At 32.4% G+C, this 22,101-nt stretch overlaps 1 long non-coding RNA gene across 1 annotated transcript in view; it reads right to left on the bottom strand.

The window, feature by feature from the left end:
• Positions 1 to 17,483: 17,483 nt before the first annotated feature.
• The window catches only part of LOC140610558 (uncharacterized), a 36,915-nt gene continuing 32,297 nt past the window's right edge, over positions 17,484 to 22,101 (bottom strand). The window contains exon 3 of the long non-coding RNA XR_012012165.1: positions 17,484 to 17,998. This is a non-coding gene — a long non-coding RNA (uncharacterized lncRNA). The remainder of the gene's footprint in view (positions 17,999 to 22,101) is intronic.

Below are 22,101 nucleotides of genomic sequence, written 5' to 3'. Positions count from 1 at the left end.
TAGAGCTTTATTTGTACAGTAAAGCATTAAAATGAAGCATGATATTCATATTTTGGAAATGGAAAAGGATACTCTTGTACATTGCTTACAAGCAAGTATCTTTCTAGAAGATATTAAATACAATACATTAATAATAATTTTAATAATTTAATAATTATAAATCTAATAATTTTAATAATAATACATGCCAAAATACATGACAAATTCCTCTAAAAGATTTACTTGGAAGTAAGAAATAAATCAAAGGTGTATATATCATTTTATCTGGATATTTAATAGAAATTTTAAAGTCTTTTCATATTTCAATTAAATATACTCAAACTTCAAATATATTCACAATCATTTTGTTAAAAAATATGCATATTTTGGTAAAGTGTGCTCTGGACTACAAGATTTTGTGTAAAGGGAAAAAATGTTATCTTCACATTACAGCAACTGAAGCTGGGTAATATAATCTGATGACTATGTCAAAATCTGATGACTGAATCTAGTAAGAAGATATTCAAATCCCAAAATGCACAGCAAAAGTATAGAAATACAAATTTGGGTAAAGCAGATTAGTATTAAATTATATGTAAATAACTCTCAATTTAAAAAAAAAAACTAATTCTACTTTAGGAAGGCTTTATAATTTTAGATACTTTGTAAATGAATCATTGTATTGTTTGTTTAAAATGAATTTTCTCGGGCAGCTTGGGTGCCTCAGCGGTTTAGTGCCTGCCTTCAGCCCAGGGCGTGATCCTGGAGATTTGGGATTGAGTCCCATGTCAGGCTCCCTGCATAGAGCCTGCTTCTCCCTCTGCCTGTGTTTGTGCCCGTCTCTCTCTCTCTCTCTCTTTCTGTGTCTCTAATAAATAAATAAAATCTTAAAAAATAAACAAATAAAAATAAAATGAATTTTCTCATTATCATATAAAACATACCTACTCCCACTTTCTATTTGTCGCTAAAATGATTTTTTTAAACCAAGAAAACTACCACATTAATTCCTTACCATTAAAAGGGAGGAATTTCTTGTCTCAGACTTTTCCGTTTCTTGGTACTCCTACCTGTATTCTCTTTCATAGTAGCTCCTTAGATAGAAGCTTAATTTTAAATGTTTTTGTTAAACACTGTCCTAATATACACAGAGTACATATGTGAATTTAATTCATAATTGTTAGTAATGTTTATTAAACACTTACATAGTTTATGTTCACATTCTTAAGTGTCAAGGAACTTGAAGTGCAGAGACGTAAGACTTACTTCATTACGGCTCCCCATGAGAATCTTCCATGATCCGTTAGTCATTCATTAACTCCCTTAAGTAACTTTAATAATGAAAATGCTCCCTGAGGACTCCTACTGAGTTATTTGGCTTAGAAAACATTTAGAAGTTGCTGACAACTATTCATGCTAATATTTCTTCCTAAATTTGGTAAAAGTAAGCTTGTCTCACTCAGCATGGGAGGAGCTTTATCATGGAAAATTCTGTAGCTTTGACTTTATTTAAGACACTAAATGAACATTTACTGAGGTAAGTATTCACTGGAAATAATTTCCAGTTATTTTAAATATTCATGAATAAATTTACTTACTGAGCATAGATTTACTGATATCTTCTTTGCTTATACTATGGCTCTATGTGCTATGGTTTCAGCAATGAATGAATAAAAAATTATCCTAGTGGCATGCAGCAAACATTGTTAGATTAAGAGACAAAATAAATAAACCTTCTTTAAATGTCAGGTAATAATCACTGGGGAAGACTACATGGAGAAGGGAGCACTTGAGAATACAGTCCAAATCTTAAAAGGCATGTATGAAGAATATAATTCATAGCATAAAGAAGAAATATCAGTCAATGTGAACAGAATCAAAAATAGTATAGCTATTGTAATGTATAGACAAGTTCTTTAAAATTACCATAATATATATTTAAGGAATCTAATGAAAAAGAGATGAAGAAGATGAAGAATTTTAGAAGGTATGGCAAGTATAAAAAAGAACTAAATGAAAATCCTGGAATTAAATAATTCATCTGAAGTTTTTCATAAAATATATTGAATACAATTGGCAGAACACAACTGAAAAAGAGTAAGCATACTTATAATTATCCAAACTGAAGCATTAAGAGAAAGCAAAATTGAAAAAAGTAAACAAGTCTTAGTGACTTGTGAGACATTATCAAGTGGTCTAACTGAGGTATTCCTCAGCTGGAATTGAGTATAATTGGAGTATAATCGGAGTATAATTGGATTTCCTAAAGACTAGAAAAGAGAAAATGAAAAAGAATATACACTATTAATATATATGTGTATATATACACACACATATTTATAGAGACAGAGAGAGAGGGGGAAGAGAGAGACAGAAAGAGATTAAGAGAGAGACATGTTGGACAAAATCAACATCAAAATAAAAACCAAAACAAGTATGATCACACTTGACTGATGATGCCCACAAATACCCTGATCAGTAAGTACAAAGAAAATCACATGCAGACTGATCACTCTTTTTGATGAAAACCAAAAATAATGCTCAAAATTTAAAAGCAAATGGGGCTGGTAGTAGGGAGTATGTATTACATAGAAGAGAATCATGATAAGAATAAGCATAGGATTATCATCAAGAAATGGGAAAAGAAGCTAGAATATGTTAAAAAAAAAGTCTTTAAATACTGGTTGAATGGTGTGTGTGTGTATGGGTGTGTGTGTACCTAACATCAAAAATTCTATATCATGTAAAAGTAGTTTTAAAAATGAAGCAAGAGCAACGTGATGGCATAAATAGATCCCAGTTTTTGGCTGGCAAACAAGTATCAAAAGCAAGAAGAGTCACTTACACAAATATGGAGCTTAGAAGTTGCTACCCTGTCTTAACAGCAAGTAAAAGCTGAACAGACTGAAACGTCAACAATTCCTGATCCATAAGAGAGGTGCAAACACAGAGTAAACCATTACCCCAATATTGGAAAGATAGGTGATTGCAGGGGCCCTCAGTTTACCGGAGCAGAGACTCCGGGGCAGAAACCACCTCAGGAACCAGACTGGGGTTGGAAAACCTGAACTGTAATTGAAAAATTGCTGGAAGCCCTGTGTTGGATAACTCTCAGAGTTAAAACTCCAGAGCGCTCCAGTCATAGGGGAGTCTCCATAATAGTGTGAGACTTAGCTCCAGGAGCCTCACCGGTTTCCCGCAGTAAGTACTGAAAGAAAAAGTCCTTTTTCACTTTCAGCAGGGGAAGGGGAAAGAAACCATTTGGGGATATATCAGATCACTCTGTTCTTTTTTGACAATGTCTTCCCTTAGGTGAAACTAGTTAATCAGAGCCTTACCTGCTGGAGTATCATCAGAGCCTAAATGAACAGCAGTCTCTAGCCAACATGTCTCATGAAAAGAGAGAGAGAAAAAAATCTGAGAAACACTTGTTAAGTTTACAGTTCAAGGCACAGGCTCAGGAAAAGACTGGGACCTGATCATAGAACTATAGAACGATGGAAATTGGAAAATATTTGTAGAGAAAAATGTAACCCAACACACCAACAGTTATAAGGTGCACAAAGGCAGTTAGCAAGTAGAAATTTATACCCCCAAATACCCTCATTAAAAAAGAGGAAAGATCTCAATCAATAACCTAATTTTACATCTTGGATAACCAGAAACAGAACAGCAAACTAAACTCAAAGTTAGTAAAAGGGAGGAAATACTAGTGTCAATAAATAAAATAGAGAACAGTAAAGCATTAGGGAGGATCACAAAACAAATATTGGCTCTTTTAAATGATCAATGAAGTTGAAAAACATTTAGCTAGAAGAACAAAGGAAAAAAGAGAGAAGACACAAATAACTAAAATCAAAGTGAAGGTAAAAATACTGCTACTGACCTTATGAAAATAAAAAGAACAAGAAGAAAACATATAAACAATTGTACTCCAACATATTAGATCATCTAGATAAAATAGACAATTTCTAGTAACATACAAGTTACCTAATCTGACTTATTTATCTGGAAGAATAAATAAAAGTATAGAATAAATGGAAATTTCAATATACCTGTTAAAAAAAAGGTAATAAGATGAAATCAGTAACCAAAAATTTTCCTCCAAGAGAAATATCTAGATCGTGCCATTGGTGAAGACTATTAAACCTTTAAATAAATTAACAACAATTCTTCTAAAATTTATGTGAAAAATAGAGGAGAATAAAACACTTCCTAATTCACTTTATGAGTTCAGCATTACTCTGATACCAGATAAAGAATCACAAGAAAAAAAATCCAGATCAGTGTCCCTTATAAATGTTGATGCGAAAATCTTTAATGAAATACTAGCAAGCTGAATGCAGCAGCATGTGACCAAGTGAGATTTATCACAGCAAAGGAAAGTTGATTTAGCCTAAGAAAATCAATCAATAAAATGTAACACATTCATGTGGGGGAAGGGAGGAAAAAAAAGGAAAAGAAATCATCTCAATCAAAGTAGAGAAGTTATTTAATAAAATGCAATACACTTTCATGGTTAAACACACACAGACTTGTTTACTCACCCAGAAACCCGGGAATAGGGCCCTGAATAACCATAACAACTTTGCAATAGAACATATTTAGAAGATCCTCACTCCACTTTCCAAAATTACTACAGTGCTATAGTAATAACAACAGTGTCTTTTGTATTGGTATAGAAATAGATACAAAGATCCTTGGAATGGAATTGAGAGTACAGAAATAAACTACATATACAGCCAATTGACTTTTAACAAGAGTGTGAAGCCCATTAAGTGGTGAAAAAACTGTCTTCAACACAGGAGCTGATACTATAATTTTCACAACATTGATTTGTCACACCCTACCTAACTCTATATAAAAAAACTAACTCAAAAAGAGTCAAACACCTAATTATGAATTTTAAAACCATAAAACTCTTAGAAGAAAGCATATGAGTAAATCTTCATGACCTTCGATTTGTAATGGATTTTCATATACGACTCCAAAAGTACAAGAAACAACAGAAAACACAGGTAAATTGGAAATCATCATTTAAAAAAAGTACATCAGTGGATATTTCCATAAAGTACAAAGAGCATGGAAAAAAAATCTGCAAATCATATATCTGAGAAGAGCTTATTATCTAGAATATTTATATTTTCAAGCTCTTGAAGCTCAACATCCAAAAGGCAACTAATTAAAAATTGGGCAAAGGATAGGAATAGAAATTTTACCTACGAAGATATACAAATTGCCAATAAACACAAGAAAAGTTGTTTCACATCATTAGTTATTGGGTAAACACAAATCAAAACCATAATGATATCCCACTTTATATCTCCTATGCAATATGGAGAAAAAGTATTTGAGAGGATGTGGATAAAATGGGGTGCTTGTGAGTGGGATAGTAAGATGGTGTACTTAAAATGGAAAACAAGTTGACAATAGCTCAAAAAGTTAAACATAAGTCTACCACAGGATGCAGCAATACTACCCCTAGGTATTTACTCAAAAGAACTGAACACCAAGACTCAAGAAGATGCATGTACACCAATGTTAATTACAACATTAAACATAATAGTCAAAAGGTAGAAACCTAAGTGCCCTTCAACAGATGAATGAATAAAACAAAATGTGGTTAATACATAGTATGGAATATTTTCCACCATAAAAAGCAATGAAGTTCTGATAAGCCTTGAAAATTTCATTTTGACATAAAGCAGACTCAAAGGACACATTGTCTGGTTCCACTTATGCATAATATCTAGAACAGAGGCAGAAGGTAGATTAGAGGTCACCAGAGGTCAAAACAGGGAGGAATGTGAAATTATCACTTAATTTTTATAGAGGTTCTATTTGAGGTGATGAAAATTGAAATAGATAGTGGTGATGATTGTATAACGTTGCAAAAGTAATTCATGCCACTGAACTATACACTTAAAATGATTAAAATGATAAATGTTATGATATATATATTTTGATATGTTAATTTTTTAAAAGGAAGGCGAAATGAAAACATTTTCAGATAGAATAATCTCTTATAAGATCACAAATCAGTATGTTCATGATAGAATCAGAGCTAAAAAAATGGATAAGATTCAGTATAGTTGTTTTCTATCAGAGATGATTTGTGAATGTTTAGAGACATTTTTGGTTGTCACAACTCAGACAGGAGGCCGTGATGAGTTATGAAACCTAATGAGAAGAGGTCAGAGATCCTGGTAAACATCTTATAATGTGCAAGAGACCCTCTACAACAAACCATTATCATGCCTAAAACGTCAAAACTGCCTAGTAAATCCCCTGAAAGTACTTGGGATTCTCCAGAAATCTCTCAACCTCACTGTTACAGTTTAGTATGGCTTAGGAGATATTTAATGATCGTGACCCCAAAAGATCTAAAGTATGTTTCTCCAATTGCTAGTGTAAATCAGCAAAGAAGTAGTACTATTTTTGTTAAAGAAAAGACTTGTTTAACATTTATCAACATGTTTGCTTGATTTATATATATATATATATATATATTTGATATATATATATATATTTGATATATATTTGATTTATATATAACTTTATTATTATTATGTAATATTATTTATATTTATAAATATATATATTTAATTGCGGGCATCTGTCTCTCATTACCTAACAAAAGAATAAACAAGATTAGGCATGGTCCACTTCTTTGCCAATCTGAAGGAGACTAGACCATTTGTAGTACATTTAAAAAGTTGCCAGCGACCTTTTATTCTGGGAAGGTCTTCTGAATTCACAGAGACAGCAGGATTTAACTCTTCAGTCAATTGTCTTTGATCCCTCCTACTTCTGGGATAGCCATCATCCCAGGGTAACTCCTCAAACCCAGTAACTTACATCAGCATATTTAATGACATTGCCACAAAAACTGAAACTCTCCTTTCACCTTAATGCAATGCAATGCTACTCTCTGATTTTATATCATAATATTAGTTATAAAAGGGTCCTTTGGTATGTGGATAACATCATTCCTTCAAACACATAGCAAAACAGTCACTTCAGATACAGAACACCTAAAACAGGAAGAATAGTTACATATTTAGCAGCTCCTTCTAGGTGAAGCACTATGCTAAGTATTTTCCAAGTAATATTCATAAAACTCTCGCAACTTCTCCATGAAGTGGCATTAGTATTACCTTTTAATAAAAAGGGAAACCAATGCTTAGCATATGGGGAGAATAAGATCACAAACTTATTAGTGATAAAGCCTGGGTTAGAATCAAATTTCTTAAACTCCAAAATTCATTCCCTGTAATCAAAAAGTGATAGTACTTCTTTATATCAATATGATTAACTGTATCTTTAAAGGAATGTCTACTTTGAAAGTTAAGTAAAAATTTGTTCAGAACCACCATTATTGAATAGATGGCCATAGACAACTTCAATGACTATAACTGATAATAAGGCACAATACAGAAAAAAAAATCATAAATTGGAAAGAGAATTCAGTCAACTGAACAATGACTGGATATAAGCTATTTGTAATGAAATATTCTAGGGGTTCACAAATCAATAGCAGTAAATACGAGGAGATCTACATATAGGTATCACTAATCATTAGCTCTATATGCAATCTGTAATAGCTTTTCTGCATATGGAAAAAGAAAACTCAAAAATCATAATTTCTGTGGAAGAGTAAAACCAGAAGGTTTACTAACTCCATATTTGCAATTTTTAACCCATATAATAGGTGCACGATTATATAAATGCAGTTAATCTGCACTTATTCCAATTTAGTAATTTATTTAAATATCTTGCACTCATTAGTAGACTAAGGTGGGTTTTTTTAAACATTTCTTTTTGTTTCAAGCTCCATTTTCTAAGAAATTCCAGAAATTCTTTCTTCCTATTTCTTTCTTTATTACTAGTAAGAAAGGGACAAGTAAAATGTACATAAAAAAACCAAGTTCAAGTTATAAGCAAACTGGAATTTGTCAACAAAGACCATTCTTCTATCAAGTTGCAAAACACCCTCTCTGCTATTTCCCCTAAAATTATGCCCTCTCCACCTCCATCTCTTCTTTCTTCTCTGTCAAATGTCTGCATGCTTTCAAAATTCTGTTTGTCCTCTGAATGTCATTCCAAATGCCAGCCTCTTCCTACTAAATAAAAACAAGAACAACAAAAAACTTTCTCATAATGTAGTATTTACCATCATATATTTTTCTATCGTGGCATTTATACACACACATGCAGACACTGGTTTTGCTTCCACCATCACCTTTAATAAATTGTGCAAATGGTGGCTTGATTTTCTAGGTGTCTTACATCCTCACCAGTATTGAATAGAAGAAAAGTATGGGTGTGTGCCCAACAAGAAAGAAATTTATAATTTAATAGGATAGTAAGGATAATTTAAAACATTAAATACCAACTTTTGGCTATGATATATAGTAATAGAAAAATAAATTCTTTCCCAGATTTTAACTTCTCCAAAACCCTTTTTGAGTATTTTTGATGAGCCAGTAAATTTTCACATATTAAAATAAAAATTGAAAACCTCAAAGAGCGCTTGCTTCGGCAACACATATACTGAAAACCCTCAAAGCAGATAGTGTACTACTATTGATATGTTTGTTACATAGGGTGAAAGTAACTCATTATTAATAGCAGCAACCATGGTTAAAATGTAGCGTCCCTTTCGAAGTATGCTATCTGCTTGGTATGACAGTAGTTTAAGGTTTTTAGGCTGGAAATGTAGATTATTTTTTATAGGGAATTATGAAGTATTTATCCATAATCGACATTTTTAATTTTTATGGATTTCAAGATGGCAAATCTCATGTCACTCCACCACCTTGTAGAAAATAATAGGAAACCACCACAACACACTGAAGAGGCAGGAAGGAAAAAAGTCTTTTCTGATAAAAGAGCAACCAAGAGTAAGCTTGCTATCACATAGATGTAGAGTTCAGATTTATACAACTTTGTAAAAATGTGAATTGCAAACTAAGAAATTAATTTAATGTGGTACTAGATTGATAGCTCTACCTCAGGCTTGATTTCTTTAGTGACAAGCATTACTTCCTATTTCTTTAGTGAAAAGGAAACAAGCTAAATTTCTTTAGTGAAAAGCCTTGCTTCCTATTTTGTGACAACATGGACGGACCTCAAGGGCATTATGTTAAGTAAAATAAGACAAAGAAAGACTATTACTGTGTAATCTCACTTATATGTGGAATCTAAAAAACAAATCCAAACTCAGAAAAAGAGATCAGATTTGCGGTCATAGGAGGGAGGTAGTGAGTGGGTAGGGAGAGGAGGAATTGGATGAAGGTGATCAAGAGGACCAACTTCCATTTACAAGATAAATAAGTACTAGGGATGTAATATACAGCATGATGGCTACAGTTTACACTACTCTATGGCTTATTTAAAAGTTGCTAAGAGAGTAGATCCTAAAAGGTCTCATTGTGGGGGAAAAAAACCACTTTTTTCTTTTTCTTTTTTTTGTGTCTTTATGAGATAATTCAATGCCAACTAAGCTTATATTGGTAATGATTTCATAATACATGTAAATAAAATCATTCTGCTGTTCACCTTAAACTTATACAGTACTATACATTCATTATATCTCAATAAAACTAAAATGAAAAAAAAAAAGGCTTACCCAATTATATACTCAGGATTCCATGGATAAAATTCAAAGAAAAATTGATCTTTAAAAAAGTTAGCAACGAATGAAGAAGGAGTATATTATGAATAAAAGTCAGAAAAGAAACTAAAAAAAAAGGAGCCTTCAATAAAATTAGTTCTTTGATTTGTCATATACAGATATAAAATATCCCCATATATTATTTTTAAATAAATGGGTAAGAGTAAGCAGGGAATAAAACAAAACATCATCAAAAGGAAGAAAGTAGATTTTAAAAGTACCAACAAGTGCTTTTAGAAATGAAAAATGAGTATGATTACTTAATAGATATGTTTCATAGAGTATGAGGCAAAACTAAAGAATTACTAAGCTGAAAAATATAACTAAAGAAATTATGCCGAATTCAGCTTAGAGATATAAGAAGTTGGAAAATAAGAAACAGGGATTACAAGAACTGGAGAATAGAAGTGCGAGATATAGTTACTCTGATTTCCAGAAACTCAAAAGAGAGCTATTGAGCTAGAGAAAATACTGAAGGAGATGCTGATTTACATAAAAATGCTATCTCTGAAAACAATATTTAGATCCCTTCAGTATTGCAAGTAATCAGTATCAAATGTTATTCATGGTACTTCTGCATTCATCCCCTTTTTTCATGCATGTGTCTTTCTGTATCTGCAAAAGATGGACATTTATTGTTTAATACTGCAAAATGTGCATCTGTTGTGAATACAGCACTAATCCCTACACACTACTGAACCAAGTGACTCAAAGAGAAGAAAAAAAAAGAATGTTCAGCACTGTAGAAAATGGCACTTCCTTATAGAAGAACCTAAGCTATTCATGCTGTTTGATGATTAATTAAAACTATGTTTCCCTTACCTAAGTGTTTTCATCATTCAAGTTTTCCTCATCCTGGGAAGTAAAGTCTCTGTTCTATTTGAGTGGTAGCATTTGGCATTCAAATCAGTTAATTTTTTTTTTCCCCTCAAGGATTTAAGACAAGATATGTAGAAATTATCTTCCTGGGACTTAAACGCAGCTAGTAACAAGAGTGGATGTTTAAAGTTATGGGCCATACTGTGCCATCACTGGGGACTAGGTCCTGCGAGAAAAGGACATTCATTCTTAAAGAATGTGTTGTTTTTATAATTGTGAAAATGTAGCACCAGCTAGTGCCAAGGGCAAGGGCCTTTCCTGATTGGTCTAAAGTGGATACAAAATGCAAATGGAAGAACAAAAAAGATAGTATAAAAATTAAGATCAAGTTTCTTTCTAGTAGGAAAGGAGTGTGTGCTTCATCTGTATTGCTGTCTTCACACTATAGCCTCTCATGACAGAAGGGGGCAAGCAAGCTCTAAGCATCTCTTCTATTAAAAAAAAAAAAATGTTACTCTTCTCAGTCACCAGGGTTTCCTCTTTATGATTTAATCAAGTCCCAAATACCCCACCTCTAAATAACCATCACATTTGGGATTAAATTTCAACATATGCATTTTGGAGGTAAAAACATTCAATCTATAGCAATTGTTAATGTTCTGTTTCATAAACAGTGTAGTTCATTCACAGGTGTTTATTATTGTGCTTCATAACTTTCAAAGATGATTATTTGTATAACCAACTATCCCTTTCTCCAATCCCTAAATCCTCCTACAGTCTTTGTAATTGCTGTATAACATATTTTGTTGATATACAGCTTATATTTTACATTATAATAAATATCAAATACTGAAATTCTTCCAGGTGACCATAAAATCACATTAGCACATGTGAATCCCTTCTCCATCATCCCTGAACATGCTATCGCTCAGTCTCTTAGTGTTGATATCTGTAACTGGGATGCCATTATCACAATGAGCCATTTATTTAAAATTGGACAGCATGAAGTGTTGCAAATTCATGCAGCGTATGCACCAAAATATCCTTGTCTGTCAGATTATTCATTTTATCTTTAAAAAAAGTTTGTATTTTGCTTTTTGAAGTCACATAGAAAAATACAGTTCCAAAACAACTGAATTACTATAAATATTTAATTTTATCATCTTACATGAACAATAAGAAACATAATGTTAGCAATTGGACTTCTCATTCATATTTGAATGTTTTATGGCTAGCCCTTATTCCTAAAATTTGCTACCCTAGACTCAACCTAATATTCCAAAGGCGAAATATTATTCCAGAAAATTATGTTTCTTACAATGTAACATTCAGGAAGTTAGCAACTTTTAGGGCACCTGGATGGCTCAGGTTTCAGCTCAGGTCATGATCTCAGGCTCTAGTCAGGCTCCTGGCTCAGTGGGGAATGTTTGAGATCCTTTCTCTCTCTTCCTCTGCTCCTCCCCCCACTTATGCTCCTTCCAAATAAATAAATAAAATATTTTTAAAATTAAATTTTAAAAAAATAAGTTAGCAAGTTTTTTAAAAAGGTTTTATTCATTTATTTCAGAGAACCAGAGAAAGAGCACAAGTGGGAGGGGCAGAGAGAGAGAAGCAGGCTCTCTGCTGCAGGGAGCCCCACTCCAGCTCAGTCCCAGGATCCTGATCTGAGCTGAAGGCAGACCCTTAATGGACTTAGCCACTCAGGCACCCCGAAGTTAGCAAATTTTAATAGCAGGACATTTCCATTCATCTTCAACTAAATGACAGAACTGTAAAAAAGCCAACTATTAACTATACTGTACTAGAAATTGAGTAAAATCATGATTATAGAATTTTAAAGGTGTTAAATTTCATTTCGATGGTTCAGAATTTTTAAGCTATTAAAATGATCTTGAAAATTAAAATCGTAATTTAATATTACTTCTCTCTTGCCTAATTCTTGTATGCACTTAGAAAATCTGCCTTTTGTTCTTTTTAGTCTTTAATTAAAAATAATTTGAATAATTCATAGCGAAGTAAAGAATCACATTGTATTCAACCACAGTCTGCTAGGAAAGCTGATACTTTCCATGTAAATGCTCAAGAGGAGCAAAGTTACATGACAACTATAACTAGTATTCAGCAACCATTTTTTATTATTTCACCCAACCACTGACAAAAATCAGCCAGAGGGACAAATCTTGGTAGTTTGATATTTGGGGTTAAAAGTGACCAAATGAAGTTCAGGATATGAAGATATTAATTCTTACCTGTACATTTAAATTCACGTTCAGAATGTAACGTCTATTTTTATTACTAAAGCCTTTCTAAAGCTTGGCTTTACATTTTATCATAAGCGTGACTGGTTAAACAAGGTAAAATTGCATTTTAAGCCCATGGGTCTCATGTGCTTTCTTTCCTTCTGCTATAAACATATTCCTATATTTGTATTTATGCAATGTGATTATAATTGAATGGTAAATTAATACAAAAATATGGAATTGAATACGTTATATATAACTCTATATGAAATGTGTATCATGAATTGTATGTTGTAGAAAAAGAAGGGTCTCCCTGGAATTGCTTTACCTACAACAAACCAAAAATTTAAATATCTAAATAGATTCTTTCAGATTACTATTGAAGCTTTCCTTTTTCTGTCATAAGACGAAATTTCCCCCATTCTAGTCTAAGGGAATGACTATCATACATTGACAGATGATTATATATAAATTTATAGTGATAAAATATCTTCCTAATAATAATTATTCTTTCAAAAATTTTAACTAATCATGTAGAATAAATCTGTTGGCTTAGGTTTAGGTAGGTTTCAGGATAACTTTTTAGTAAAATTCATCTTTCTGGAGGTACTAGCATTTAGGACAATGGCCTTCAGATATTGGTCTATCAATAACAGTAGGGTGAGTCCTTACAGAAACCCACACTGCTCTCTATTCCTCAGTATATCATCTGTAGAGAATGTGCTTAACTGAGTACCCCTTATGATAAATTCTGACTCTAAATCTCTTTGATTTCAAATAACTTGGTTGCCTTTATAAATAGAATGAAAATTCAGTTGATTTTACTATTCTCACATATGTAATTTTGACTATAACTAAGACTGTCAACATGACTTTACTAGGCTCTTAAAGAACCCTGCAAAGAACCAGAACTCTGCTCTTTCCATAAGTACACATACTTAGCAAAAATTTAAAAAGTAAATACAGTACACAAATTAATGATAATGAAAATTTATAAAATATTTGCAGTGTTTTTATGAATTAACCTAGATTTTGGATTTATAGAAAAATTATTCTAAGAAAGTGTTCATTTATATAGAGTAAAATCCATAATTGTTAAATGCATCCACTGAAAACTTTTGAAAGATTTTTTTATGTGATAATTGCAGTATTGTCTAATTCTATAAAATATTTTTATATATGATCCATAACTGTTTCCATATTCACAAGTACTTTAAAAATGCATTGTAGGAAGTTTTACTTAAAAAAAAAGATTTTACTTATTTATTTGAGAAAGATATAGTGAGAGAGATGGCAAGAGAGCACATGAGTAGTGGGAGAGGAAGAAGCAGCCTGAGCAGGGACCCAGATGGGAGGCTCCATCCCAGGACCCTGGGATCATGACCTGAGCTGAAAACAAACTACTCATGTGCTCTCTTGCCTTCTCTCTCCATATATCTTAACTACTGAGCCCCCCAGGTGCCCCAGTTTAACTTTATATTGACACTTCTTATGATGACTTTAGTAAGATTAGGCTTATACAAAACATTTTTGTTGCTTCCACCATGAACAACCCATATTGTTGTAGCTGGTTTCATATGTGAACACTTGGTCCAAGATACTACATTGCTTTGTTGTCAAATCCACTAGATTTCGCAAAATGCATTTCATGGGGAAACAGGAAGATAGCTCAGTGATCACTTTGCAGTAGCACTGTTACTTCACAGCTGAGTAACCTCAGTGTCTGTTTTTTGTGTTTCAGGTGGTATGAAGAGAGCTTAACTTGATCACATCTTTGAGTTAAGATTTTTATGTTTTTCTAGAGCTAAGATTTTCTTAGCAGGACGGTTGGCTGTCATGGAGTAACTACATTCTTATCACGCTGTCCTCTGAAGCATGACATCATGACTAAAGATGAGAAGCATATACCGGATTGCAGACACCTGAGCTGAATTTTGATAGACTTTCTGTAGCATGTTGTAATCTCTGGGGACAGAAAACCATGCCCCTTGATTTACTAAAGGACCAGTTGATGCTTGGAAGAGAAAGAAGAATAATTTCCTAAAAGACAAATTCTAAAAATGTCATGAGTTATTAAGTTATTTCAGTGATAACAAAAACTGCCTAATTGCAATGTTAGGCTAATTATTTACTACAATATCAAAGTCTATTTTATTAAATAAATAAATAATAATTAAATAAATGTTTATCTTATACATTCGAAATATTCTTTTACTAGAAAATCGCCTTGTATGTATGAATATTTCTATTGTGTTCTGCAGTTTAAAAATGTCACTTATCACATATGCTTTCTTATTTCTTTTTTTCAATAAACTGTGTGTTTTGTAAAACTGTACAGAAAAGAATTCTGAAGTTTTCCAAAGTCACATAGCTGAGTGATTTTCGAGACAAACAACAATAATTTATATCCTGGCTCCTGTAGTTAATATTTTTATTTCTATGTAGCTGTAATATTTCACATAATATGCAAATATATTTAATGGTTTGCTATTATGTTTTGTTGACATCTTTTTTAGGTAGTTTCTTTTTGTAATTTTAAGAATGTAGCTTTCCATTTAGAGTGTTTTAAGTTAACAGAAACCAATATTGAATTGTATAATATGTATTTTAAGTGTAACAGATTACCATAAGAATTTATTGCTGACATATTAACCTAATATAATAATAAGTTCTGTAATTCTAAAATATCCTGAAATTGCTGGCATGTATCTTACCCTGCTATATATATATCCTGTAAAATCTTAGAATAAATTACCTGATTTGACTATTTTTTGCCTATGTCTTCCTAGATCTTTTCTTAGAATATTGAAGGAGAAAAAAATCAACTAATACAAGGCTCTTATGATTCATTCAAACATTACTCATTTAAAAATGGATTTTTGTTTGTTTGTTTGTTTGCTTTGAGTGCCTACCAATTACCAGACACTGTGCTCTATGTTGGGAATAAAACAGCTACAGGGGGCGGGGGTGGAGGGGTGGGAGAGGAGAAAGGAACTGTACTCTTACTTGCAATTTAGTATAGAAGACAGACATTAAACAATTAATTGCCTAAATGAATCATTTCAACTTTGACAAATGCTACAGGGTGCATGCTGATATGAATACCTACAATGGGGAATGTGATCTAGCTTAGGATTTGAAAACAATGTTCTCAGGAAGTGACAACCTGGCTGAGTCGTGAAGGATAAGTAGTAATTTTATAAGAAATGAGGCATGAGAAAGAAGAGAAGGAGCAACACTTTGATACAGCACATATGAAGTTCAAAAGAAGCATGGCATGTTTAAGCCTCTTCAAAAGCATACTCAAACTAGGAATAGAAAGGATGTATTTTTTGAATGCAGTCTGCTGTACTGTATACTTATTCCATTAAAGCTGATTATTCCTCATTGATAGCTCTGTTTTACAGACAAGTTAACAAAGACCCTAAGTACTTCTATAAAGTCACCAAAAGGGAGAAAAATAATAATATACAACAAAGAAGGCCTTGAAATTACATTGAATCAGAGTTTATTTATATTGGAGTTTACTTATATTGGATTTTATATAACATAAACTCCAGTTTGTCTTTCCAATATTATACCCAGCAAATCGTATGAAAAAGAGAAAGACCCTATAAGTAGGATTAAGTCAATTTCTTTACTAATGGGAAGACACATGACTTTGGCAGACAGGATCAGAAATAGTGCCTAGCTGGGACAAAAAAAAAAAAATACTGATCTTGCCTTTATATATAATTTGATATTTTTTCATGGTGGATTTTTATACTAAATTTTAAGTTTAAAATATTACATTAAAATACTGTTTATTGTGATTATGAGCTTTTTGGTGCATCTTTACATTTGTGTCCAAAGCAAGTGCTGTAAAACCCTTCTCTTGTCCCATACATGTAGGAGAGGAAAGAGGACAAGGATTTGAGGGTATATACAAAAGGATGAAAAAAAAAAAAAAAAAAAAAGGATGATAGCAAGATGAACCATGTAATCAAAGTTGGCTAAGAAGGAAAATACACTCGTAAAAGGAATGACAGTCAAAACTAGAGATCCTGATAAAGTGAAATACATATTTGAAGAAAAGGAAGTACAAGGAGAACTGGAAGATTGTGAGGTATTGACTACAGTTTGGATTCCTTGAAGTCAAGGTTTTGGATGGTATGGGCAATAAGATGACTTTTAAAAACCTCCATAAGGCCGATAAAAATAGAAAATCTCTCTTAAAAACACTGCTACCAATGGTACTCGATTTTTTTAAATTTATTTTTTATTGGTGTTCAATTTACTAACATACAGAATAACCCCCAGTGACCGTCACCCATTCACTCCCACCCCCCGCCCTTCTCCCCTTCCACCACCCCTAGTTAGTTTCCCAGAGTTAGCAGTCTTTACGTTCTGTCTCCCTTTCTGATATTTCCCACACATTTCTTCCCCCTTCCCTTATATTCCCTTTCACTATTATTTATATTCCCCAAATGAATGAGAACATATAATGTTTGTCCTTCTCCGACTGGCTTACTTCACTCAGCATAATACCCTCCAGTTCCATCCACATTGAAGCAAATGGTGGGTATTTGTCATTTCTAATAGCTGAGTAATATTCCATTGTATACATAAACCACATCTTCTTTATCCATTCATCTTTCGTTGGACACCGAGGCTCCTTCCACAGTTTGGCTATCGTGGCCATTGCTGCTAGAAACATCGGGGTGCAGGTGTCCCGGCGTTTCATTGCATTTGTCTCTTTGGGGTAAATCCCCAACAGTGCAATTGCTGGGTCATAGGGCAGGTCTATTTTTAACTGTTTGAGGAACCTCCACACAGTTTTCCAGAGTGGCTGCACCAGTTCACATTCCCACCAACAGTGTATGAGGGTTCCCTTTTCTCCGCATCCTCTCCAACATTTGTTGTTTCCTGCCTTGTTAATTTTCCCCATTCTCACTGGTGTGAGGTGGTATCTCATTGTGGTTTTGATTTGTATTTCCCTGATGGCAAGTGATGCAGAGCATTTTCTCATATGCATGTTGGCCATGTCTATGTCTTCCTCTGTGAAATTTCTGTTCATGTCTTTTGCCCATTTCATGATTGGATTGTTTGTTTCTTTGGTGTTGAGTTTAGTAAGTTCTTTATAGATCTTGGAAACTAGCCCTTTATCTGATATGTCATTTGCAAATATCTTCTCCCATTCTGTAGGTTGTCTTTGAGTTTTGTTGACTGTATCCTTTGCTGTGCAAAAGCTTCTTATCCAATGGTACTTGAAATAATTAGCTGCCCCAATAAATTTTGTTGATGTCTATTTAAACAAAAAAAAAATGTTTACTTGTATAAGAAAAATCTGAGTGAGCTTAAGTACTATATAATGCAGGGTTCTATTGTTAATCAACTGGTTAAAATATTTTTCATAGATGTGATGCCAAATTTAATAAAATGTAAGGAATAGAACTAGGAAACAGAACCCACACTCAGGTTCCATATTTATTTTGAACAGGAACTCATTGCCACATCATGAATTTCTATAAACCATGTTTTTTCAAACCTTAAAATATAATTACAAGTGATAATTTATAATTATTGTGCCTGGCTTTTCCCAGAGTCTCTAACTGCTTCTATGATAAATGATTGTTATCTGCAATATGGCATGTTAACAACGGAGTTAGCACATCCTGACCATATGTCTATCACTGCAGGCAAAGTCCAGGAGGATGGTAAGAATAAAAATACAGGATAAGTTCTCCTCATAATTACATGGAAGTAGAAACTGATGGTTGACAGATAATAAATGAGATGTAAAATTATTGCTTCATATGTTTGGAGATTAATAAATGGGGACATTTATGAAAATATATGCAATGCCCAGGAGTTAAGGCAAAGAGTTTCCACTTGGAGAAATATATGTACTTAACCAAAATTCTTCTTAATGAGATCAGATGTAAAATTCATTAATTCAAAGACAAGAGCTTCAAACCATAAATCTGGGTGAGGTTACACCTTTTTAAAGCTGCAAATTGAAGTTAACGGATCAAAATCAATTAGGTCTGCTAATCTGTTCACAAAGGTGTAAATTCTTAATCAGAATTTATTACAAGGCTGACAATGTAATTTAACAGCAGTACTTAAATCTTGATCAGACAATTCAACTTTCCAACTCAGGTCCTTTTTTTTTTCATGAAAGAAATAAAAAGACTCTAATGTTAGCATCATAAGACAATTGTAATATTAAGTTTATATAATACATGTAAAGTGTTATACATGAATATAAGATAAAATTTATGTGTTAGTAATTATATTATTCAGTTTCAATTAGGATTCGAGGCATATTTTATGAGATTTGGCATTTGTATTATTGGCACGTTCTTTTGTCTTGGAATGAATCAGGTGGTAATTTCCCCTAAAATGTCTATTTTTGAAACCATTTCAAGGATGTTCTCGATTTTCTATAATAAGGACTACTTCAAAGCAGTGTAGTACCTTTTGAAATGAAGTCAGCTGTTCTCTCACACTGTCACCCGTGACAAGAGATGCCATTAGCTTCAAATTGTTCAGCAGAATTAGTCCCCTTATAGGTTTTCCAAAGTATGCAATGTCAAGTGTCTTCAGAAAATGATATATGGAATATCTGTGGTAGTTGACTTTGTAGATTCACATTTTATTTTTTGCTTTAAAGGAATGAATTTTTATTTGGAGTCTATTATAGTAAAAACATATTATTTGGAGTGGATATTGATGAATACTATAGAGATTTCAAACTCACATTTTGTTTTGGCAACTAAGTTCTGTCTTGGCTTATATGTGAGGATATATTCCTACATGATGAGAATGAGCTAATGGAAAGTTAATTGTATTAAATTCCTAAAATTTTAAGGGCATCTGGGTGGCTCAGTAGCTTGAGGGTCTGAATCTTGATTTTGGCTTAGGTCACAATCTCAGGATCCTGAGACTGAGCCCTGCTTTGGGCCCTGCTTTCAGTGGGAAGTCTGCTCAAGATTCTCTTTCTCCCTCTTCCTCTGTTCCTCCTCCTCTAAAAATAAATAAATGCATCTTAAAAAATATAAATAAATTTCAAAAATTTTAATTTTTAAAAGTACCTTATAATAGAATTTGGTTGCATGTGTTTTGTGTGCTATTTGGAATATATTACTGTGTCTCCTGATTTTGAAAGTTTTTATTCATCAAACTAATAACAGAAAATTGTGTATTAACATAATCATTAATAAGTCATTTGTGTATTAACATTTATTAGAAATCTACTTGCGATGAACAATTTCAGGGTATTGGTTGATATAGGCGTGGAAGAGATAAACATAATGTCTGCTTTAGAAAAGTCCACTTAATTGGTTATACAAATAGTCACATATATCAAAAATATATTTTACTGTGTTTTAGAGGTAGCACAATCCAAATTGCTGAATATTTGATGGAGAAAGTTCAGTCCAGAGACACTGAATGGCTTTTTAAAGTTAACAAGTTAATTACTATCAGAATGATCTAAGACTCAAGTCTTCTAATTGAATGTGCCATAGCTTTAACTATATTTTAAATTTCCAATTTTTATTCACTTCTCCTGCAATTGCTGGAGATAAAGGACTGACATAAGTTTTTTTTTTTTTTTCTTGGAGTTTTTTTTTTTGGTCTACAAATATTATATATAGATTTAGATAGATATGAGAGGGCTACACACACTCATTGGCCTAAAAGCATTGAAGTTGAAATTTTCAAAGAAAAAGTCACACTCATTTTAACCTAATGCTAATTAAAAATGAGAATTTTTAGGAAAATAATTACTTCAGGAAAAATCTGCCTTTATATATTAATTTTTAGCACTCATTTTGTAGAGTTGGTATAGAGGTTCACAATGTCAAAGAAGTATTATGCAGACATCAGTTTTGTAATACATGTCTGAGTAGAAAATGTTTTAGTTAATCTGATTGATTCTCAAGCTATTTTGAAATCATCAGTGGACCTTAGAAAGCCTTCTAAAGAGGATTTATTTTCAACAACCCCTCAGGTTAAAGTGGTTAACAGCTAGATTAAGTGCTGTACCTTCAATGACCTGAAAGGGGAAGGGAAATAGCACAAATGAATAATTTGTAGAAGTGTTGTACTGTATTCCCATTAAACACAGACCAAAAAAAAAAATTTTTTTAAACTTAGTTACTGAACAGTAGAATTTTAGAACTGGAAATGATCTTAGATCAAATTGGAACACTTTCTATTTGTCAAGTATTTTGCTACTTTGCATTCATTATTTCATTGTAATTCTTACAATGCATAATGAATAGTAATATCTTCATTTGACTGATGTAGAAATGAGTATCCGCATCTTTCTTTTTCAAATAATGCAGCTGAAATTCAAAAACAGAATTTGACTTCTTCACTGTAGTTAAGCAGTTCAGTGCATGAGAACCTCTGACTACCCTGATCTCTCCTAGTTCAGCATTTAGTTGCCTCCATAAATATTAGGTGTGTGTGTGTGTGTGTGTGTGTGCGCAGGTGACAGATGGTACATAGCTTGATACAAATAGATGATAGTGATAGATTAGATACGAAAATATGTATTTGGAAAATGCAAGTAGGAAATTTGTAGAATCTTAATAATAAAGCTAAACATAAAATATTAAATAAACACTTTGAAAATATTCTGCAATAAAAATATTACTATTTTTTTCATTTTTATGAAATCAAAATTTCACTTAAAAAACAAAAGCCCATGTATTATCTTATTGCTTTTTTTTAAGTACAAATATGGCTATAACCCATTAAAATTTGAAAAGACTTTAAGTAAAGAATCTGTTAGTCTTGATTTTTTTCACACAGATTTGAATTTTCCTTTAGTGATACATTATAAAAAATTAATATTGGTTAAAAAACAGAAAAGTATATGTTTAATGTTATTCTCTACCATGAAGGAATTTCTGCAAGTACAAAAGGAAAAATATTTTGAATAATGTTTATATCTATTTGTAATTTTTGCCTTAAATTTCTTTTCATATAAAGATGTAAGTAAAATAAGATAATGTAACTTTCAATTCCTGGCCATAGTAATTTATCTTCATTTGGAAAAAAAAGGCAAAATGTATATATTCATGTATCAGTATGTGATAAAAGTCTTCTGTGTGAATCCATTTTGTATAAAGGATATAATTAATAATGACTTCATTTTATGCAATAAAAATTCAGCTGGGCTTATCTCAGAGAAGTATCGTTTATTGGTATCATTCTAAGTATGAAAAGACAAATGAAGGGCAAATGAAGAATATTAATCTTTGCCATTACCTATTTTTATTAGTTTTCTTTAAGAAAGGGAGAGAGAGAGAGAAGTGAGGCAGGAGAAGAGGGAAAGAGAGAATCCTAAGCAGAGTCCCCACTGAGCAGAGAGCTGGATGTGGAGCTCAATCT

The sequence above is a fragment of the Canis lupus genome, chromosome 2 (genome assembly GCF_048164855.1).
Source record: "Canis lupus baileyi chromosome 2, mCanLup2.hap1, whole genome shotgun sequence".
Taxonomy (NCBI): Eukaryota; Metazoa; Chordata; class Mammalia; order Carnivora; family Canidae; genus Canis; species Canis lupus.
The sequence above is the reverse complement of the archived record's forward strand: the minus strand, read 5'-3'. Positions and strand labels throughout refer to the sequence as shown.